Below are 23729 nucleotides of genomic sequence, written 5' to 3'. Positions count from 1 at the left end.
GAGTGATGGTATTCCGTTCCTTCTCAAGGAGCGAATCCGATTAGGCTATAAAATGTCTTTTTCAAGTTATCGAATTACTATTCTAGTTTGATTTTATATTGATGGGTCAATCTCTTTTTAGATTTGGTGTTAGCCAAGATATTTTGATTTTAGTAAAATTACACACTTAATATACTCACAGGAGCTACGCCTGCCCTCTTCATCTATTCGTCTGTTGTTGTGTCATTCACATTTTTCTGCTATTCAGCATGGGGTAGTGGGTCATCCCACTTTAGTCATTGGTTAACTTCACCTTGAGTGATGGCGTTCTGTTCTTTCACAAGGAGCACATCCGAATAGGTAATTTAGTGCCAATGACTACAATGGCAATGCCTGATGTTTGAGACCACAAAATATTTTTGATTTCAGCCAACATGTTTTATTTAGCTCCCCAAAAATACCGTTTTACAGAAACCAATGAAAAACAAAACAAGCATTGACAAAGCTAATCGCCTGCCAGCCAACACCAGACCTATTTGCTTTGACAATGCTTTTTATGCGTTAATGCCTTCAGGAGGCTTCAGGAGATGGATTGTTTGATGGTGCAGTTTCATTGAGAGCTCATTTCAAGTAGGAACTCATAGGCTCCATTAGTGTTGTAGGCTCTTTTTCAAAAGCCGAGAGGTGGAGTAAGAGCAGTTAACTCAGCACTTAATACGGATACCTACCGTAGCTGTTTTCCAGTGGCTCCTTGGCATCAAAGGTTTCTTTGAACAGCTTGTTTCATGCAAGAACTGAAGTGGCACAGCAAAATGTTCCCTTCAACTAAGCGGACCAGGTGCACCAATCTTAATGTTGTCTATATTTCCAAAGACCAAACCCAGCGTGTAATTCAATTTGTTTGTTCGAGCAGGGTGGAGTTGTTTCAGTCCTATAATTTGCAAATTATCGAGTGAGGATTGTGTAGACAGACGTGCAGGGTTCTCAGTTTATGCATTTAAATCACATATCACTTGTAGAGCTTGAGGCAGAGGTATTCCTTGATGACAAGCTGGAATTCTCAGATGGTTTCTACACCACTATTTTCAGATACAACTCAAAATTTCCAGGTTTCCCGGTCTATGTGTAATGTGCTGCTGTAGTCCAGATTTTTTCCTTTGAATTCTGGGACATGTAATTCTGGTTTATAATGGAATAAACCAGACTAGAAGTCCCAGAATTCACTGAAAAAAAGCCTGGATTGGAGCACCACATCACACATGGGCTTGGAAACTTGGCAGGGCTGACTACTAGTCAATAATATGAAATCAACTGAAAAACTGATGAGAAAACACTAATTAAAGTCAGACTTCCAATGAACTGTAGGCATTGTTCGCTTTGCCCACAGTTGGGGAAGCTGAAAGTTGTTGATTTAACTGTATACTGTGTTGCATGACACAACCAGGATCTGAGAGGGAGTACCATGCTAGTACAAAAGCCTCGTTTGGGTCTAACCGACTTTGGAGTGCCTTAACATGCTATTGTCTCTCTGTCGGCCAAAGGTTTATCACCCTTCCAGGAAAAGGAAGTGTCAAAAAAACATCAGAGAAGGTCCAAAGAATCCAACATGGTTTAAACCATTTGTAAATGGCAGGGGTGACTCCTCTGTTAAGGTGGAGGAGCGTCACTGCACTCTTGAAATGTCCCCGGATGAAAAATAAAATGGTAATAAACATGAGTTACCATTTTATTTTTCATTTGCTCGGCAAACCTGCACCCGAGCCAAGTGTCAGGATGGGGCGGGACCTGTTGAGTGGCAGCAGGGAGGAGTGGTGGGCTGCGTGTCTCTTTGGCCGGATGTCTTGCGACGGCCAGCCGGACATGAGCATTTAAAATGTCTCTAACTCAGCAGTCTTAGACAGCTTGATTACCGAAAGCACAGGCCTCCAGTGTTCTTGAGAGTGCTGATAGAGGTCACTACATCCAATTCTTGAGCTTCTCTCGTGCTGGTTAACAGCATGAGAGCAGCATCAGGATTGGTTAGGGTAGTTGGCTGGGCCAGAGGAGAGAAGAACATTGGGACTGGAAAGGATTTGCAAAAATGTAAGTGCCTTTTATTTCCTTTTTTTGGTATGTATTGTATGTGGGTGCATGTATGACCTAAATTGCCAACGTGCAATACATTAATGTTTTAAAGTTAAACATTTTAACTTTAAAACAATAATGTAATGCATGCCAGCATCAATTTAGTTAATAAAGTTTTGAGCTGACCGACCACCTATTGCTCACCCCCCACTCTCCATAGCTGGCAGCCGCCACTGGTAAATGGAGCTGCTTTGCAGGAAATGATGAAGGCAACACATCTTTGTCTCATTTGTGGATTGACACAGGTGGCTTGCCATTGGTGCCCTCCCATTCCGCTTTACCCTGCACATTGCTGACGTCATAGTTAATCACTGGCATATCGATGGATGGGGGGCAGATAGGACTTGTGTCCCAGCTCTGTTTGTCCTGGTCCCTCGCTTTTGTTTCTCACCAAACAGCTTTGGAATGTACCAAGAGGCAACACAGAAAATGAAACAGACACTGTGCCATTTTTTGTCATTTGTCCTACTACCTTTCACTGAAAAGCAGCTCTGGTTTTTACTAAAAGAATGAAATCTGACATGTTCGATGCATGTATGCTTATATACATACAAAGTGAGATTTAAACACTGCTTTTTAAAATTGACTTTATACATATATATATATATATATATATATATATAGTTATATACACAGTGAGATTTAAATATTAAGTAACCGTACATATATATATGGACACACACATATATATAAATATACACACACCACACCACACACGCACACACATATATATATATATATATATATATATATATACACACACATATATATTTATATATCAATCAATCATATAAATATATAACCTATTGGTTAATGCCAGTAGGTAGTTATGGTTAGGACCCAATTTCTATAGGAAGAACATTTTTTCATTTGGCAATAACTTTGGCATAGTTTGGGAAATCCTTTTGAAATTTTCACAACCAGAATGACACTCACTTCAGCTAATGTCTTGAAAGCTTCGGAGTGATCCGAGAAAAAGGGAGGGGGGCATAACTTGTCTTCCCCATGTTAATTCCATTGGAGTTTAGCCACAGCCCGAACTACTGAACGGAATTACACCAAGTTTGGCAGGTAGCTGTTGGTTCACAGAAGGGCCTTTTTCCTATTTGCTGTCAATCTGTTCAGTAGTTGCAAAGTTATTAAAAGAAATTCAAAGATGTAAATATTAGGACGCGAAGGCTCCGCGAGTCCTCCTGATCTTGTCCTGAGATCTGATTGGCTACCAACACTTCAAACCAGGAATCGGTTTCAGCACAATCCCTCCCCAGGGCTAATAGAAAAGAATTGAGGGATCTCGCGGACCCCACCAATGCCCCAGGGACCACCACTTCCCTTTGACTATTTCCTGTGTAATCGGGAGCCTCACGGACCCCCGGGTGCCGGGAACACACCTCCCCGGGGCCAAATTGTATTATTAAAATGTATGAATATATATACACACATACACATGCACGCATGCTTTACAAATGACCTTGGTAGGTGGCCCTTCCACTTTAAAAGGTGGCCAAAATGTGCACCTCTAAAAAGCACTTCTAGATAGACAGCACTGCAGCTAATGAGGCAGTGCCAGAATAGTCTCTAACATCAGGGAGTAGTGTGCATTGATGAAATGAAAATAAAAAACACTTTACTGGGCTTTAGTAGTAACGGAAGCAAGTGCCAATTCAAATTATGAATACCGTGTGCACTGAGGCTAATTACAAGCAATTAGAGGTAATGCAGGGGGAGTGTTCCGGCATCTCCAGGTTAGTGAAGTGTTCAGTTCTGAGCAGGTGAGACCGCCATGTTCCTCTAGCCTGACTGCTTCTGGCATCGCGGGAGATGGAAGCGGCCTGTGGTTTCAAAATTTAAAACAAAAAACAACGCTCGCCCACACACTAGTGGCGCTGTAGGTAGGTTTTCGTACAAGCAAAAAATAAAATGCATTCTAAAATGACGTACTTCAGCTAAACAAATGAAGCTAATTTGGGAAGAGCGTTCGGCGTCCCCCTGACAAGCGAACTAGTCAAGTTCCTAGTGCCAAAAGAATGGCTATAGAGTTTGAGAAAGAGGGCGTCCGGAAACTGTAATCGGCCTTTCAGAACTCAACAAACAGCAAAGATAATATCTATCACTAATGTAATAATGCAAGATTATTTGTAATTAATGGCCCAATTACTTTTTGGTACTCTTCATTACTCTGAGCTCTAGGCTTCCTCATCACAGTACTTCTGAGGTGAATGTAACCAATACAGTGATTTATCACGGGTGTTACGCATGTGAAAGCAGCACAGGTAATTGGTCCTGCCTACACCTGGTTGATTACTAAAAGACATCCGTAAATGATGTGCAGTGGCCCCTCATTACCCCTCCCCGGGCCCTGGTGCTACTACACTCATGATAGCCATGCCCCTGATAGTCAAGACAGGCAATCATGATATAACCCATATCAAAAATACAATTTGAAAGACCATTCATACCATTTTATAATTATCTTTTATGTCTCCTTTTCCTGTTTCCTTTCTTAAATTTCCTACACTTCCATCACCCAGCCAGTTCATCTAGACGAGCAGTGACAGCGCATAAGCAGTCACATGGAAATCTCGGACTCGGAGCAATGAAGATTACGGTAAATAATTGCACCGTTACCACTTTATTGGATGTATGACATTACAACGCATGCATTTACATCGCATGCCTTTACAACGTAAGTATTACAACGCAGTCCATTACAACGCATAGTGCTTTGGGGTGCTGGATAGGGAATAGTTTAATTTACTATTCCAACTCCAGTCCCCGTGGACACTAGGGAAGGTTATTGGATAGTAAATTAACATATTCCCTATCCTAGAGCGCCCCCCAGAGCAATGCGTTGTAATAGTTTGCGTTGTAATGGTTGCGTTGTAAAGGCTCTGCGATATAAAAGTTGCGTTGTAGGTGTTGTTCACCCACTTTATCTACTTCCCTTGCTGCAGCCAGTATAGAATGAGCAAGGCACAGGGTCACTATATCACATATGATGTTTTTCACATGGGCACCTCCAGCTCACAAAAGATCCCCATCGCGTGCGGAGTCTCCTGGGTTCCATACTGTTTCCTGTCTTCTTCAGATTTTACATGGAGCTGTTTGGTGCCCTAGTCCCAAACAAAAGAATTAAGATTCACCAATATGCTGATGATACACAACAGTACTTGAAAGTGTCCTCTGCTTCAGACATCCAATGCCTCTAACACTGCTTGCATATCATGCAAGCCTGGATACTCGGCACTTACGAGTAGGTCAACCCAACAATGTCAGAATTCCTATTATTTGCCAAGAATAACAAACATGATACAGTACAAACCTGTCTCAATGACAGGAACCTTGACAGCTTCGATCCGTAACTCACAAAGGCCAAATCACCTGGATTCACCATGGACATTTTAGGTTATGTTATCTGCATTTATAGAGCGCATGGCTGCCTCAGCAATGGGGCGTCCCAGCGCTAAATCAAATAGAAGCGGACAGTGAGGCAGGTAGGCTAAATGTTGGAGAAAAGCCACGTCTTTCATCAATTTCTCTTTCAAGGAAAACATTGCATAAAATCAAAGATGACCTAAAACAAACTAGCTATTCCTTCTAAATAAACCATTACTTCCAGAAAGCTACTTCAAAACTGCTGTTCGAGCCCGTGTACTCTCTTGTATGTCAGTGGGCAGTGGAAATGCCTTACTCCATGGCCTCCCGGATTCCACACAGACACTCTTTAGGGGCATCCTACAAGTCACGGCCTGTCTCAGCCAGGGCATGAAAAAATAAAATCACATCACCCCATCCTGAAAGAACTCCACTGTCCGCCCTTGCCGGCCCACATCATATTCAAAGCCAGCTCCATCATTTCCAAAGCAATCACATCCTGAAAATTCACTTATCTTACCGTCAAGCTCATCATCCCTGTTGGTTCTAGACTCACCCGCAGCCAGGACCCCATATGACTTTAGAGTAAGAAATGTAAATAAGAAAAAATAAGACAACAGGCCTTCTATGCATGCAGGATCTGGAACAACATCGCTGTATACATCAGAATTCCCCCAATGATGCTCCAATTTAGGACAGATTTGAAGATTCATCTCTTAACACCTTGGCCGCGGCGGTAATTCCGCTGCGGCGCTGGGAGGGGGGGGGGCGCGGCGCCGACATGCTGGTGACGGAACCACTCCGTCACCAGCCACGGGTGGGCTGTGCTAATGACGGAGTGGTTCCGTCACAGCCCCGCCCGCCTAATAGAATGCGCCACGCAGGCGCAAAATCAATGCCGCGCAGGCACGGCGGCCGGGCCATGACGGAACCACTCCGTCATTTGCACAGCCCACCCGTGGCTGGTGACGGAGTGGTTCCGCCACCAGCATAGCAGGGGTTAAAGAACACTAAATCACACTGCAATCAGCATCCACAACTCAACTTTCTCTAATGTCACTCATTGACTCTGCCTTTGACCATGTAGTTCGCTCTGTTGTCATTTGGCTAGGTTCACAATATAGAAACACCATATGCATACATACCGACATATATATCCCATGACAAACATAATGCATCCCCTACGTTGACCTAACCGCTACATCACAAGGTAATGTATTCCATGTTTAGAATTTGTAACTGTGGAGCTAAGAATAGCAAATATATACTTCAGGATGTATTGGTAGGTGGTGTAGTAAATACATTTTGTAGGTAAACATTAATGATTCGATATAGTGTCATACAACCGTACTGAGAAGTCATAATATCCCAAAAACTCACCAGCCCATTCCACAAAGTGATGCAACGGTCAGATAAGAATAATGCAAAGCACTGAAACACTGGCAAACTGTACCTAAAATAGCTGCGACAAGTACAAATGGTTGTACAAACCACACCATAGAGTCATAAGGGTGTTAAATATATTTCTGATGTTCAGTTTTAGGTGACTAGTTATTTGTGTGAATTAGTCATTTTAATGATGCATATGACCGTAACTATCGATTTTTCACTTCAAACTATGTGATTATTTCATTTAGAAGTATGATAAATCATGTAGTACAGTTATACCACATTTTTGTGTAAGACACCATTATTTTAACCCCTTCCATGCTGATGACGGCCCCCGACCGTCATGCATCACGGTGGGCGTGTGCTGATGACGGCTGGGGGCCGTCATGAACCCGCCCACTCTTCAAAACGGCCGCACAGGCGCAGAATCGCGGCCGCGCCCAAGGGGTTAAAATGGATGCAGTTTCTGGTGTGCTGCTCATCTTTCTCCTGCTCATTACCCCTGTCAAACAGCAGCCCACTGCAAGGCTCCTCTCCCCACAGTTTCCTCGGAACAGGGAGTGCAATGACAGAAATAGATTTCCGCTGAAAGTTCCGATGAGAGAATAAAGAAGAACATAATTCTAAGGGCTATTGAAATGTTTCACATTGGGTTTCACATCTCCAGGGTGCAGTTGCTGAGGAGGAAACAAGTGGAAGATTTCTCTTACCTTAAGTAATGGGTTAGTGTTAAGAACCTTTCGAATATACGAAATTGTTTTTAATTTGCCAGTGAGACCTAACCATGATCATGCCATACTGAATTTGCAGTTTTAGTAATTAGTAAGCATAAAATGTGTATAAAATCCCTGGTTTTCAAGGATCGAGGGCGAATTCTCATTTTCCTCCTGAGACTCTGTCCGATCATTTTGATATTTTCTTCCTCGCTAGGATGTCACTTCATTAGTTTGGCCCTTAGATGTTAGAGGGATTTTTCTATGAACTTGCTAGGGCTCTGCTGTTATTTATTATTCTATATTCAGAGTCTTTATGAGAAAATTATGCATTTGCCTGATATGTTTCATTAACAAATCTGTATGATTTGAGTGTCCCGGTTTATTATTACGAAGTTACTCTGCTAAGTTTGGGGTATTGATGGGGAAGGTTGTCTTTTGCTGCTTGATCAATGAGAAGAATTGTGGGTCTGAACTACCTATGATAAATATTGGAGTTCATTCGATATTGGGATTCAGAAGATTATTGGGATTCGGCTACCACAAGGGCATAAAAGTTTAGATGTGACATCAGACAAAGCTGAACTACAGAAGCAAAACAGCAAATTTCCCTTGCCTTAACTCATGAAGCCGGGCCGACGACGCCTGAAATGGCAGAAACCGGTCCCCGGAAGCTTGTTTCCTTCCCAGTATAAGAATTGGCTTGGTAGTTTGGTTTGCCCTGTTCCCATCATGCACTGGGACAGGAACAGACTAATTTGCATATAGCCAAGTTCTGAGCTGGGATGGTGCAGTGAGCTAAAAAACGGTGATGGATCAAGCCCTGATCTTTGGACTGGGTAAGAGTGGTCTGCTTAATTCAGGCACTCTGTTCATCACCACCCCCTTTTCTGAATCATTTTGTCCACCATAAGCGTGGAAGGGTATACTCAGATGTGAGTCCCTTGCTCATTGCACCATCAGGATTCAAGCAAGCCGGGCCGACGACGCCTGAAATGGCAGAAACCGGTCCCCGGAAGCTTGTTTCCTTCCCAGTATAAGAATTGGCTTGGTAGTTTGGTTTGCTCTGTTCCCATCATGCACTGGGACAGGAACAGACTAATTTGCATATAGCCAAGTTCTGAGCTGGGATGGTGCAGTGAGCTAAAAAACGGTGATGGATCAAGCCCTGATCTTTGGACTGGGTAAGAGTGGTCTGCTTAATTCAGGCACTCTGTTCATCACCACCCCCTTTTCTGAATCATTTTGTCCACCATAAGCGTGGAAGGGTATACTCAGATGTGAGTCCCTTGCTCATTGCACCATCAGGATTCAAGCAAGCCGGGCCGACGACGCCTGAAATGGCAGAAACCGGTCCCCGGAAGCTTGTTTCCTTCCCAGTATAAGAATTGGCTTGGTAGTTTGGTTTGCCCTGTTCCCATCATGCACTGGGACAGGAACAGACTAATTTGCATATAGCCAAGTTCTGAGCTGGGATGGTGCAGTGAGCTAAAAAACGGTGATGGATCAAGCCCTGATCTTTGGACTGGGTAAGAGTGGTCTGCTTAATTCAGGCACTCTGTTCATCACCACCCCCTTTTCTGAATCATTTTGTCCACCATAAGCGTGGAAGGGTATACTCAGATGTGAGTCCCTTGCTCATTGCACCATCAGGATTCAAGCAAGCCGGGCCGACGACGCCTGAAATGGCAGAAACCGGTCCCCGGAAGCTTGTTTCCTTCCCAGTATAAGAATTGGCTTGGTAGTTTGGTTTGCCCTGTTCCCATCATGCACTGGGACAGGAACAGACTAATTTGCATATAGCCAAGTTCTGAGCTGGGATGGTGCAGTGAGCTAAAAAACGGTGATGGATCAAGCCCTGATCTTTGGACTGGGTAAGAGTGGTCTGCTTAATTCAGGCACTCTGTTCATCACCACCCCCTTTTCTGAATCATTTTGTCCACCATAAGCATGGAAGGGTATACTCAGATGTGAGTCCCTTGCTCATTGAACCATCAGGATTCAAGCAAGCCGGGCCGACGACGCCTGAAATGGCAGAAACCGGTCCCCGGAAGCTTGTTTCCTTCCCAGTATAAGAATTGGCTTGGTAGTTTGGTTTGCCCTGTTCCCATCATGCACTGGGACAGGAACAGACTAATTTGCATATAGCCAAGTTCTGAGCTGGGATGGTGCAGTGAGCTAAAAAACGGTGTTGGATCTAGCCCTGATCTTTGGACTGGGTAAGAGTGGTCTGCTTAATTCAGGCACTCTGTTCATCACCACCCCCTTTTCTGAATTAACTCATGAAGCAGGCATTCCTGTCAAATTGATCCTTCCCTTCTATAAGAGGAACACATAGACTCTGCCTTACACGTATACAGCAACAAGCCAATGCCATCTACTCAATGTCATCCAAGGCCCTCATGATCAACAGGCCGGAGATTTTGAAGTGATACTTCACGGCCGGAGTTAACATTACCAGCTGACACCTTCACGCCAAATTCCGGCCATTACAAATTTTTACCCGGAAATGCGGAATAACTGCTCAGACCCAGAGTAACTGGGTCCCTTAAAAGGCAGATTTCCTGTATTTCAGTAAGAAAGCCATTCACATTTTCTGCCTGATCTAAGCAGACAGAAAGCGTTGGAGGGTTCTGGTGAGGGCTAGGAGGGTGTTGTGATGGTGTAGGGTTGCAGTGTTCCGCATGTGTCAGTCCAGGGGAAGCACTGTCTGCTTCCCCCAGGCTGTTGCCGGGGTTGAGGATGGGCCGGCTAATGCTATTGCCCCCACAGCACATGGATCAAATCTTGCAGGCCCGGTGGCTCTCGGCCCAGAATTATCGGGTCTGTAGTTTTCAGACGCAGTAATTCCAGGTCCAGAGATTCATAATTATGACTTGGGGTATTTTGCCCAGATTGATCACTCTGGGTGAAATATCCCTACTTGTAATGACAGCCAAAGAGGAGATGGAAATAAGGAAAACCCAGGCCCCCTTCAAAAATCCTCCCAAACCTGGAATATCAGCAGTGTCAGTTACCAAATTTGAACTCACAGCTCATGCACCAGTCACCACCAGGCTAACAAATGCTTCAAACCCCCCTGAGAACCACTCCTTGGCTCTCAAGCATGCTATGATTATTCATATGCTCAAATAGCCCTTTCCTGAGTCTGAGACTCCTCTAATACAGGTTCGATTCAGGCCTAAATTGTTGTCACAGCATTAGAAACTGCCCTCGACCACCAGTTTTTCTTTTACTGGGAATAAAATGTCTTACTAGCTGACTTCCATTCAAGGTTTAGACCTAGGCGAGGCATGGGGACTACACTAATAAACATCAGGGAAGATCTCCTCAATAGCCTTCATCAAAGCACCCTCTGTTCTCTGAACTCCACACCTTTTAGCTGTACACTTGTAAGGCTTCGTTGCTAAATATAGAACTTCGCAAGCCACTGGCCTGAATTCCTCGCTGTACTCCAATTCTAAACCCACTGGGACTCCACTGTTAACTACCCAGCTTCTTCAGAGCGATCTGGTGCAATCTTGGAGTCAGGCGGACGTACACTGCTGCCTGACCCTGCTTGCCTTGCTGCACCCACATCGCATCAGCTTCACAGAGGAACAGAGGGCTCCCCGGCCCACCAGTCTCACAGTGAGCATTCACCCACTCTTGCTACAGTCAGCATTCACCCACTCCTGCTGACGCTAGACTCTTGAGGAACATGCAACAGAAGCACAACAAATGAGTCTCCCAAACTAGACCCCACGTGGAAAAAGATAAAACCTCAAAGAGACTTACAGACCGCACTGTGCACGCGGGACAACGCGCAACTCCCCGCATATGGTAGGAACAAACAGGCCAGGTGCCTGGAGAGGGCGAGCTTTGAGAGGAAGCTAAGAGGATGGTAGCTAAAAAGTCATCAAAGAAAACCCTTGCCATATCAATTCTTCAAGTTTGTGTTTTTATTTGTGTTAAATCATGAATGCTCAGCTTGCAAGTGTGCTACACTCAATCTGTAAGGACTGCGACGACGAAGGTGGGGAAGGCGGTAATGGGCGGTCTTACTGAAAGAGAAACTTTAGTGCCATTTGAAACTGAAACAATGTATCTGTAAATCTAGGAAACCCTTAAACTGGTAAATTCTATGGGCCTCATTTATGAGAAATGACGCATTGCTGCGTGAAAGCAGCGATGCGTCACTTCTCAGTGCGCACTCCTTGAGACATACCTGATGCGCCATATGCAAAAAGTGACGCATCGGATGCGCAAAACTGACGCAAGGCCTCATAAATGAGGCCCTATGACTCTTAGACCTGCTTCAGTTTTGCTGCAAGCTTCCTTCTTGGGCAAGAGCAAGCCTTAGGTGAAAAGCCTTCTTTAGTAAAAGATGTTTAACTCTTTATAATATGCCATTCGCACTACTGCTGTGAAACGTTCAAGTATCAGGCGCTATATTATATATTTTGATGACACCATTATATCATGCCTGCCTAAACTCATACATAATTAAAGCGCATTGGTCCCAACCGGTGAACAAGTGCCTGATGTCTGAACCTGCCTGGTCTCTGCTTACTAAAAAGAATACAGAAGGAAGATTTTCCCCTCTAATGCAGAGTCCCAAAAGAGAGATTTTTATCAAACCTTACCATGGCATTCACATGGGTTTAATACCTCAAACTTTTAGTAGCCCCAGAGGTACAAAATAACTGCAGACAGTTAAATGCCTATTTGCAAAAATGTTAGAAAGTGTATCTGGCCAACCAATGCCAGAAAAGCAGGTGCTTTATCATTAACAAATCGTATTTCTTCTTTCTCGCTATATTTGCTCATTGAAATTGATCAAGGCACCAATTTATCTAAGTATGTAGCAAAGAACATATTTAATCAGGCGGCCTAACAGATATGTGTAAAACTGAATCATTCGCTAGTGAAAATCAGGAGTGGCTCCTCCATTAGAGCGGAGGAGCATGGCCCCACTATCAACAATGCCCCAGGAAAGCCTTAAAGATGAAAAATAAAATGGTACTAAAGTTAATTTACGACCATTTTATTTTTCACCAACCTGTCCCGAACAGAGTGTCAGGCTGGGGCAGGGCCATTACTGCAGCAGGAAGGATTGGTGGGCTGGCTGTGCGCTTAGGTTTAAAGTGCCCATGTCTCTTTGGCTGGCTGTCTTGCGACGGCCAACCAGGCGTGCATTTTAAACCTCGCTAACCATGCTGGCCTAGACAGCTGAGTTAGAGAAACCACAGGCCTCCAGCGCCCTTGAGAGCACCGAGTGAGGCCGCTCGCTCCAATCCTGGCGGTTCTCTCATGTTGGTTACCAGCATGTCAGCAGCACCACGATTGGTTAGGGGAGTTGGCTGGAGCCCGCACGGGAACCTGGAGGAGACGGGGAAGAAAAAAGATGGACCTGAGCGGGGAGGACATTGGACGGGTCGTGCACCACGCAAGGTGACTTTTTTTATGTATAATCGCCACTCACCATACATGCATGCACCCACCCACCATCCATTCGCCCTCCCCAACACTCTTCGTAGTTGCCAGCCGCCGCTGGTAAAAATATTAAAGAAGCGGCTTAGTGAAGGATATGCCATGGAGCAATGAGGGCAGGGCGGGCCCTAAGACTCTTGCTCTGGCAGGGAAGTAATCTGCCAAGCATTCCTTGCCTCATGCTCCTTGGCCTACACTATGTGGAGGGTGGCAGTCTGGCTAGGATTTCTTTAGTCATGACCTGACCGGGGTTTGCCTGCCTGAAAATCGTTCATCTTTTGGGGCTTCTGTGAGTCATTTGTGAGCATACAGCATACTCGTCTGTTTACAAAGGATGAACTCCAAATGCTTGCCACCAACAGTAATGAAAGGTACTGCACAGTTGGCAACAAACACACACACGTCATATGGAGCACTTTAAGAGAATACCGTTCATATACTCCAGAAAGCCCTGTTATGCTATGTAGCTGGCTATCACGTGATGTACAACACCACTGACCACTAAGAAACAACAAATGCAAACTTTCAAAAGAGCACTTTAATCAGAACAATTCATTCATTCAGCCCAGCGCAGATGTGCCATGTACTAGGCTATCCCCGTGCTCACAATGACACCTCCCACAATGATACACTATGGAATCAAATCAAACAGAAAACACTCGACACAATTACAAACAGAGCCTGGATAAATCATGCAGACAGGTATCACAGAACTCAACTACATCTCACCACCGCTGGGCAATCAGCTGGCCTAGTGGGCTGTAAACTGCATAAGTAATTGATGAAGACATCTATCTGACACCTTAAACCCCACAATGATAACCTCATAGCTCAATCAAAAAGACAAATCTACCCTACTGAGAAACAAAGCACACAAAAAAAAACCAGACACATTATCGGAAGCCGAATCAGGCCCTACCATGCAACGGCAAAGACAAATAACCGTGAAAAGCCACTAAACTGTCATTACCACATGGCCATACCAATAGCAGAATATGTGCTATGCAAAAACGAATGCCTGGCTTGGCAGTTCGGGTTGGACTGTTCCCATTGGGCACAGGGTCAAGACTGATTTGCATATGGCCGGGTTAAACTGCAATGGCATGGTGAGCAAAACAACAATGGATTTAGGCCCAGATCTCTGTACTAGGGTGAATGTATGACATTGTTCTACATTCTGTCCATCAACTGTTGTTTTTGCATTTGTCACCCCGAATGGGAGGGGTATGCTCAGACGTTAGTCCCGTGCTCTCCATGCCACTGGAATCAAGATATCCTGGCTGATGAGGGCTGAAAGCCTGAACCCGGTCCTAGGATGCTTGTTTCCAGTCCTGGGAGGACCTGGCTTGGCAGTTCGGGCACAGGGTCAAGACTGATTTGCATATGGCCAGGTTCAAACTGGAATGGCATGGTGAGCAACACAACGATGGATTTAGGCCCAGATCTCTGTACTGGGGTGAATGTATGACATTATTCTGCATTCTGTCCATCAACTGTTGTTTTTGCATGCAAAAACGAACAGCATAGCGTACCGGTTGGTGGTGGTGTGAATAGAAACACATGAAGTTATAATCTGATTATTTAAATTGATGACAGGTAGTGGAACAATGTAATCCATTCATTCAATTTTCAGAGTATGTTTCAAATTTGATAGGATAGATTAAGCAAAACAAACATAAATATGACTTCATTTAACTGACGTGTTTAGAGGTATATTCTACAACCGGATTTGCAAAAAAGAAGGTAGAACTATTTGCACACAATTACATATCATGTTAGGATTGAAGCATTTCAGGCACAGAGCATTATTTGGGTTAAAAGCTTTAGAGTCGACAATGTATCCCTTGTCGAGTACATAGTTCCCATTTCAAAGAAAAGATGAGGGCCGAGAATTAAAATTAATTTATATTACGCTGTTGAGAAAGTTCCATCCAAGAATCAAGAGATATCTCTATTCTGAGAAGAAGAGATACAATCCTCCAAATGTTCAGCAGATAAGTTAGCAATTATGGTGTTCCATGAATAAAGGGAGTGAATAAAAAAAACAAAAAAAACTTGGTACAACATGCATGTGATTAGGGAGAAATGCTGCTGGTATGATGTCATACAAATGGATAATGGGGGTGAACAGGGATTCTGGAAATGGGTAGTAGACATGTTGGCGAACTGTGAGAATTATTTATGGCCAGAAGTTGCCAAAAGTAGCATGTTATATTAAAAATTGTAAAGTTGCCTTTATGGAATTTATTTTACTCAAAGCTCAAGTTTTTCTCCTATTCCCAACAATTGGGTACCCAGCAGAATAATGTTAGGACTAGAAAATGCTTTCCAATGCTGTGATCCAAATCCACACATTGGTCGCCAACTTCTTTGATTCAATATGTGGCATGTGGCCACACTCCTTCCACAAGGAAGGCCACAGGATAGAGAATACCTGTGCCTCTCCTGCAATTTCTGGGGGACAACTGGAATCAAGGGTGCTTAGAAGGCGGCACAAAGGAATTCCCCTAACCAGTCAATTGGTAAATTATTCCAGAGACCAATTACCACTACAAATCTCTAAGGGACAAATTTACAATACCATCATGCAAAGCAGAGCCGCCAGTAAAGTTGCTATTCTCCATTGTGTGAACGGGAGAGAGTAGAACAGCACCATATCTACTAAGCTGTGGTGCTGTCCTGCTCTCTCTCTGCATAGGTGCACTTCTGGCTGTCGTGATCCAACACGGACACCTTTGTGCCATAGAATACGGTTGCCAGTGTTGCGGTAAGTATAGTTTTTGTACAGGAAGGATTTCCTTCCTGTACAAAAACTATACTTTAAGGTACATTTATATGTGTGCTATAGAATGGGAAGAGGGAAAAACAAGAGGAATTAAAACATTTCTCCTTGTTATGCCTGCCTCAGAGAGGCACAGGATTTGGGGCAAATCCCGTTCTACAATACTTTTGTACGGGTGAGTGCATTGAAAAGCCCATGCACCCACCACTCATGGAATGCCCCCTTGATGCAAAGTAAATGAGGCAGAGTATTGTGCTGCGTTGGGTTACTTTAGGTTACAACCAACATAAATCTCAATTTGAGTTGAATTGTAAATCCCACCTGTAGACACTGCGTTGAGTTTGTGTTAAAAAAGTAACACAAACCAGACACAAACTCTTGGTAAATCTGTGGTTAAGATGAAGATCTTGCTTTTGACTGTGAGGTGGGTCATGGTAGAAGTTGACAAGAGATGACCACAGGCCCTGAATATGTTTCTAAGGAACGCCTGGTTGAATTCCGAGGTAAAGCACTTCAAAAATGAGAGACACCATAAGGTAAATCTCCTGGGAGATAGTCCATCTTCATTTCATTATCACCAGTAGCACAGTTGGAAGGGAAGTGTGCTGCCTATTCCCTAATGTTATAGACATCTGGCATGTTGTCGGTCAGGGTCATGTCTACCTTTGTTCTAATTACTGTCTTAAGAAAGGCTGAAGGCCTAGCTAAACTGCCTTCAACTTTGACTTGTTGATGGAGTGCGAATTTGGCCATGGTAGTGATCCTCCCAACAGAACTCTGAGGAGGGCATTGTCGCTGAGACTTGTGACTGCGTGAGACACTAGGCACAGCCTTTAGGAAGGTTGGGTGAGTGTGCCTTTCTCCTGAGAGACGGGTCTTGGATAGGTGTGATCCCAGCCATTTCCAGGTAGAATTGATAAGGTGAAAATGCAGTCTGGAGTTGGGATTTCTTCTATCAATGAGGTCTGAAGCAGCACAAAGCTCTGAAATCAGCAAGCTATCATTGTGGTGCATGGCAGGGGGAGAACAACTGCCTTTTCCATGGATTATATCTATTCCTGGTGAGGAACGGCTCTTCGGTCAAGTTTGTGTCCAGTAGTCATCATGTGAATGAAATACTCTTGGATGAATCAAGAAAGGCCTAAGAATACCAAATTAAAAAAGGACGAAATTCCTGGCACAAGATTTGAGACTAGATCCTGATATGATACTCCTAAGTGGGAATATCCTTATGAGCATAGTAATAAACTTTTTTAAGTTAAAGAAAGGCCGACCCTGGAGCCAGCAGCTTGGTAAGCACTGCTAAAGCTGCATTGACAACAAGGTGGAGTGCTTTGAATTGAAATAGCTGGAATCCTATAACAAAGTGGAAAATCTGGCCGTGATCTTCGCATACGTCTATGTTAAAGAACACACTGTCCGGGCCCACTATTGATTAAACTGCTGGAAGGTCTTGAATCAACTTCTTGAAAATCTGAAATATTACTAGTTTAGATGGTAAAGGTCCATGATCATAATAAATATTCTAAATAGCAATAACAGGTTGCTTGCATGAACTTTTATCACCTTAGTGTTAAATGGAAAGGAGCAAAGACTCCCATGGTGAGTTGAATGTAATGAGAGTGGAAGTCGCCGCTCTGTCCGGAACGTGTGACCAGTTTACTGATTCCTGCTAGGAGGAGACATTGATCCGCCTTTAAATGTTCAGGAGATGCCTATAAAGTGCTAGCAAATCTTGCGATAGTAGCCGCGGGAGTTGAACAACTGAGAGATCTAAGATGTCCCTCATGACCAGAAACTGATAGTGGTGGTGATGAGTAAATCAGACCCTCCACCATAGTGCACATCCAGAAGTGGGGGAATTGATGTTACCCAAACCACAGGGAAGCCACTGGCACTTCTTAGCTTTGCTCATGGCTAGAGTAGAAGGCTTAGATTCCTTTCTAAAGCACATCTCTTGTCCCTGAGCAGAAGCCCAACAGAGACAATGCTGATTGGCCACATGGAATGAATGTGATTTCTAGTTTTGATGGACTTAGGTAAGTGGAAGAGAGTCTGCAGTCAAGCTGGAACCAGTGCCCTCTGCATGGAAATAAATAACTGAACATAACAGTCTCTGCCTTGTCGTGCTTTAGCAACTGGATTGCCGACCAAACAAGTAGAAGAAGCCCTGAGGAACCACAAGCTTAGAACTATAGGTTACAAGGACACTTCTACGTGTTTGTTGCTAATCAAAACCCTGTCTTTGCATGTCTACTAGGAAGAAACATACAGCCCTCTGATGGTCCATTTATGTTGGGTGTTTCTTCCCCGCTGTCCCTTCGCTTTAGGTAACTGACCCGCCATCTGTATACCTTAAGACTCCTATGTGACTTGTTGCCTCAAATCAGCAGACATCTTATTTGATTTATCTCCTGGGTCGACTTTCAGTGTATATGGACAATTGATCCTGAAGATGGTCTTGCAAATTTGCACTTCATGAGACTGAAACCTTGACGATTATCTCACATCAACCTATAAATCAAAACAGGGATTGTTTTCCCTGAAATCAATGGTATTTAATAGAACAGTTTTTCTATTTATGGTTGAATGGATGATACGCCAACAAAGGAAATGGTATACAGATGAATTTACTATATTAATGTGCATGACTGGGGTTGGTGCGTGCTATCATGCAGACTCTCCATTCTATGAGGCGTTCTACATAAAATGTTATTTTGGTACTGAAAAAAACTGTGGTAGTGGAAAAACTATGAATGTGAATTCAATGTGTTTGAATGTTCATGCACCTGACACATAGTAAACATTTAGGGGCAGATTTACAAGGAACTGACGCATCTGCATAGATGCGTCAGATTCCTTGCGCCAGCGCCGAATGCCCTTGCGCCACTATGGATGCACTGTATTTACAATACAGTGCTCCATGGCGCAAGCATTAACAGATGGGTCAGAAATCATGACGCATCTGTTGGCGCAAAAGTGACGCTTTGCTGGAGTTGCTCATGAAAGTGACGCAACTCCCGCAATGCGCCACACTAGAAGGGTGAATCTCATTCAAAAAGCCCTGCGTCATTCCTTACCCCTGGTCTGAGCAGGCGTAGGGATTTTGACGCAGTGAAGGCATAGAGCAACGCAGTGACATCTTGTAGATTTCCCTGCGTCAGTTCTACATGGCTTTTTGCCTGGGAACGTCCACCCTGCATACATTATGGTAACAAGACAAAATATCGAATTCAAAATATAGAATTACCAAAATATCGAAGTCAAAATATAGAATGGACAAAATATCGAATGGACAGAATATAGTGGTGAAAACTATCGAATTGAAGGTTGGAGTGGGAATAGTCATTTTTACCCCTACGCTATAACGCTTTCCCTACTGTTGCACTCTCTGGAGTGGTAATAGTAATTTTTACCCCTACGCTATCCAACGCTTTCCCTACTGTTGCAGTCTCTGGAGCGGGAATAGTAATTTTTACCCCTACGCTATCCAGCGCTTTCCCTACTGTTGCACTCACTGGAGTGGTAATAGTAAATGTTATATTTATTATTTCATTAATTTTAAATTACTTTTAAGACATTTAAAAAAATTCGATATTTTGACTAACTATATTTTTTTAAACTATATTTTTGATTCGATATTTTTGTACTTACCTGTTTGTAGATAGGAATTCGATATTTTTGCATTCTATATTTTTTCTTCGATATTTTGGTAATTCTATATTTGTGAATTCGATATTATGTCAGTGATCCTACATTATACCTGAAGCAGGTATAATGTAATGCAGGGCTTTACAACGTGATGCAACTCCCAGATGCGTCACGTTGTAAATGGGGCGCAACATTTACGCTGCAGCTGCGTCACAAAAGTGACGCAACGGCGGCGCAAAAGTCACGCAAGGGGCTTCTAAATCTGCCCCTCATTCCTTAAGCATTGATTGTTCTAACTGTAATACTGCATCTATAAAAATGTTTAGGCTGAATTTATCAAAAACCACCCACAACTCTTTTCAAATGTTTAAGTAAATGATTCCTTTATGAGTTCCAATACAAATTTCACATATTCTTACCCCATATCCTGAGGGATTACTGAGTAGCCCACTTGTGTATTTAAAGAGCTGGAAGAAGGCCTTCATTCAGCAGATCTTGCTTGGAATGCAAATCATCAAGAACTAGTAACTTATATCTCGTGAATAACAGCAACTCCCTGTAACTACTGCCTGGAATTCAAGTCACAACTCAAATCTTCTCACTAACTATATCAGGGAATTGAACCCTGGTCCCGGGCAGACCCTGAGGCAGAGGTCTGGCCCGGGACCAGGGTTCAATTCCCGACGCGGCAGGGTCTTGGGCTCAATGTCCACGGACTCGATAATTCTCTCCTAGGTGTCTACTCTAATCATGGGTCCCACTCTGCAACTCTGGGCGATAGCTTGCTTAATCTCCACAACGGCCCCAACAGCGCTGGGAGGCCTGGCTTCACCTTGGGGGTGCCCAGTAAGGGGCATCTCACAGGGAAAGCCAGGAAGGGTTCTACAGCGGTATACAGCGCCAGGATGCCTGAAAGGTGATAGTGCACTTTACAAGTATACATACATTTACATTTACATTTACAACTGGCTCAAATATCAGAGGATCTGGTTGTTGCTGGCAGCGGGGGTAGCCAAGTGAAAAACATAGCGAGAGCATAGGGCAATGCGGATCCACCCAGATTGACCAACTGGAAAACCGATCTAGATTGGTGCCAGTGGGCGGAAAAGGTGGTCTATCAAAGCCGGGGCTGTCCTAGGAAGTAGGGGGGAAGTGTGATGAGCTTGGCAAACCTAATGGGAATGAATATTGATAGAGGAGGTTTGGGAGTTAGAGGGATCAAGACTTTGAATGTGGGAGGGATTCAATCTGTTCCAATGGATGGGCCATAAATGCGCCCCTACAGTTCTGATTGATGTTATATGAAATATTGTCATTTTTCACATGCCATGTATGTACTCAGTGGTACAAAAGGGGGTGGTGATGGACGGAGCATCTGAACCAATCAAACACTCACACCCAGTCAACTGATCTGGGTTTAATCCATCACCATTCTTTAGCCCACTCTGCCACCCCAGTTCAGACATAGCCATATGCAAATCAGTCTGACCCTGTGCCTCATGGGAACAGTCCAGCCTGAACTGCCAAGCCATGCCTTCCCTGGACCGGACACAAGCTTCCGAGGACCGGTTTCTGACATTTCAGCCGTCTTCAGCCCGGCTTGCTTGAATCCAGTGGCAAAGGGAGCAAGGGACTCATGTCTGAGCATACCCTGCCAAATTATGGTGAACAAAGTGGTACAAAAGGGGGTGGTGATGGACGGAGCATCTGAACCGATCAAACACTCACACCCAGTCAACAGATCTGGGTTTAATCCATCACCGTTCTTTAGCCCACTCTGCCACCCTAGTTCGGAAGTTTGTGTCTGGTCCAGGGAAGGCATGGCTTGGCAGTTCGGGCTGGACTGTTCCCATGAGACACAGGGTCAGACTGATTTGCATATGAACTGAACTGGGGTGGCTGAGTAGGCTAAAGAACGGTGATGGATTAAACCCAGATCTGTTGACTGGGTGAGTGTTTGAGTGGTTCAGATGCTCCGTCCATCACCACCCCCTTTTGTACCATGTATGTACTGAGATATTCTTCATGTCCTGGTGTAAATTCTTCTGTGATGAGCATGATTGCACTAAAAAAAAAAAAAAAAAAAAAAAAAGTATTCTTCTCACCACCTTCCGGCTTAGAGTACAATGAGCTACCATTCATCTGGATAAAAACTTTTCTGACTGGCCCTCAGGCTACTGGGCTTTTCACGTTGTATTTCACCAGTATAGTGGGCGCACGCCATGGGACCCAGCGCCGGGCTCCCATCAGCGCTCATTGCCTGTTAACCACCCGCCACTCAGCACTCCAGCGCACTTGTGGCCTCTAACTCAGAAGAAAAACACTTATTAGAAGAAAAAACACTAGACGATAGCTCTGCGGTCTCCCACTGCTCGATCTATCACTTGCTACCAGTAGCTCCCAGGTTGCCTCTGAGAAGCCCGCACATAATTGGCTGTCCGCTAGATTTTTCATAGACAGCTACCTACCTGCAAGGCAGCACTTTACAACAATCTGCGATTTCTGTGAGAGCCTTGGAGGCAGACAGTGCATGACGATGGAGTCTAGCCTCATCTGAAGAATTTTGTCTTTCTTTACTTCTTATCACCTTTCTTTCTCTGTCTTCCTCATTTTTCCTTCTTTTCCCTTGCTTTGTTTCACTTCTTTTTTTTTATTTTTTTTTCGCATCTTTCCTGCTTTCTCTCCTTCTTTCTGCTTCTTTCTCCTTTCTCTCCTTCTTATATTTATTTCTCTCCTTGTTTCTTTCTCTACTTTAATTTCCCTTCGTCTTTCTGTCTTGCATCCTTTTTCTATCTCCTTATCTTGTTTTCTTTTCCTCTGCTTTTCTTTCTGGCCGTATTTGTTCTCTCACTATTTATACTTACTTTTTCACTAGCTTCACCTTTCTTCACTAATTTTCTTTTAACATCTGTTTTTATCTCCTTCTTTCTTACTTTTATCTCTTCCTTACCTTTATTTCTGTTTTTTCTTTCCCTTTTCCACCCCAATCCTTTCTTTTTCGCCTTCCTTCTCTCAGTATTTCTTTTTTCTTTAATTCACTCAGTTTCTTCCCTTTTTGTCTTTCCCCTTCTCAATTTCCTTTTCCTTTCTCCACTGTTTTCTCTTTTTCCTTTCTCTTTCAACTTACCTCTATTTCTTCCACTACTTCTTTCTTTGTCTGCTTCATCTCTATGTCTTTCTTTCTTTCTCTTTCTTTTCCATTTCCTCCCCCTGTGCCTTTCTTTCTCGTTTTCCCTCAGTTATTTTATTTAGTGTCCATTTTTTCTTTCTTTTCATATTTCTTACTCCACTTCTCTCATTTTACCATTTCTCTCCTTCTTTGTTTATTTTGATCTCATTTCTTTCCCTTTCTATGTCCCCTTTTTACTTTTGTTCTTTTCCACCCTTTCGTTTTCATTTTCTTTCTGTTGTGCGCTTCTTCCTTTCTGTCCCTACTTCTTTCTTTTTTCTGCTTCATGCTTTCCTCATTTTCATTTATTCAGTCATTTCAGTATTTTCTTCTTTCTTTTTCTCCTTAATTTCTTCCCTCATCTCCTTTCTTTTGTCCATTTATCTGTTTAGATTTATTTTATCCTCTTTCTTTCTCCGGCCTGAACAATAATTCTTTCATGATAAATGCAATATTTTATCAGATTCAGCAGAAGTCGTCCTTTTTTAGTATTGTTTATTGCATTGTCACATAATACTTTAAACTATAGAAGTAGACTAGGCACATCCATACATGAAATACGCCAGTGAGAAATTCCATTAGTCACTAGTCCATGTAATGAGAATCATTCCACATTCCTTGATTAGGGTGACATTCCTGTTTAAAGCAATGCAGACACTTTCCAAATTGAATGAGATCAGTACCCAATAATTTCTCCTATATCGAGTACCTGCTTCATTACTATCAACTCCTGGCCCTGGGGTTTGTTACTGTATAATGAATCTATATCCAAGGTCACCAATGTGAAAAATGTATACTTATTGCTTTAAACCAGTATTTTTTCCTAGTCACAGAACACATTTATTAACACAGTAGAAGCCCACAATGGGCACTGCGCATGCACCAGATTTATGAAACTGTATGCCACCCACCTGAATTAATGTTGATATCAATTAATTTCTAAGCTCAGTGACTGTCTGAAATTGGTACATTGATAATGTTTTTTAGGTTATGGAACGGTTCTCATAACAAACTAGTTTTAAGTGTAGATCCATTCATGTCGCTTTGGTCAAAAATTTCCATTGAGTCTGGTCAG

This window comes from Lissotriton helveticus, chromosome 7 (genome assembly GCF_964261635.1).
Source record: "Lissotriton helveticus chromosome 7, aLisHel1.1, whole genome shotgun sequence".
Taxonomy (NCBI): Eukaryota; Metazoa; Chordata; class Amphibia; order Caudata; family Salamandridae; genus Lissotriton; species Lissotriton helveticus.
Note: the sequence above shows the minus strand (reverse complement) of the source record.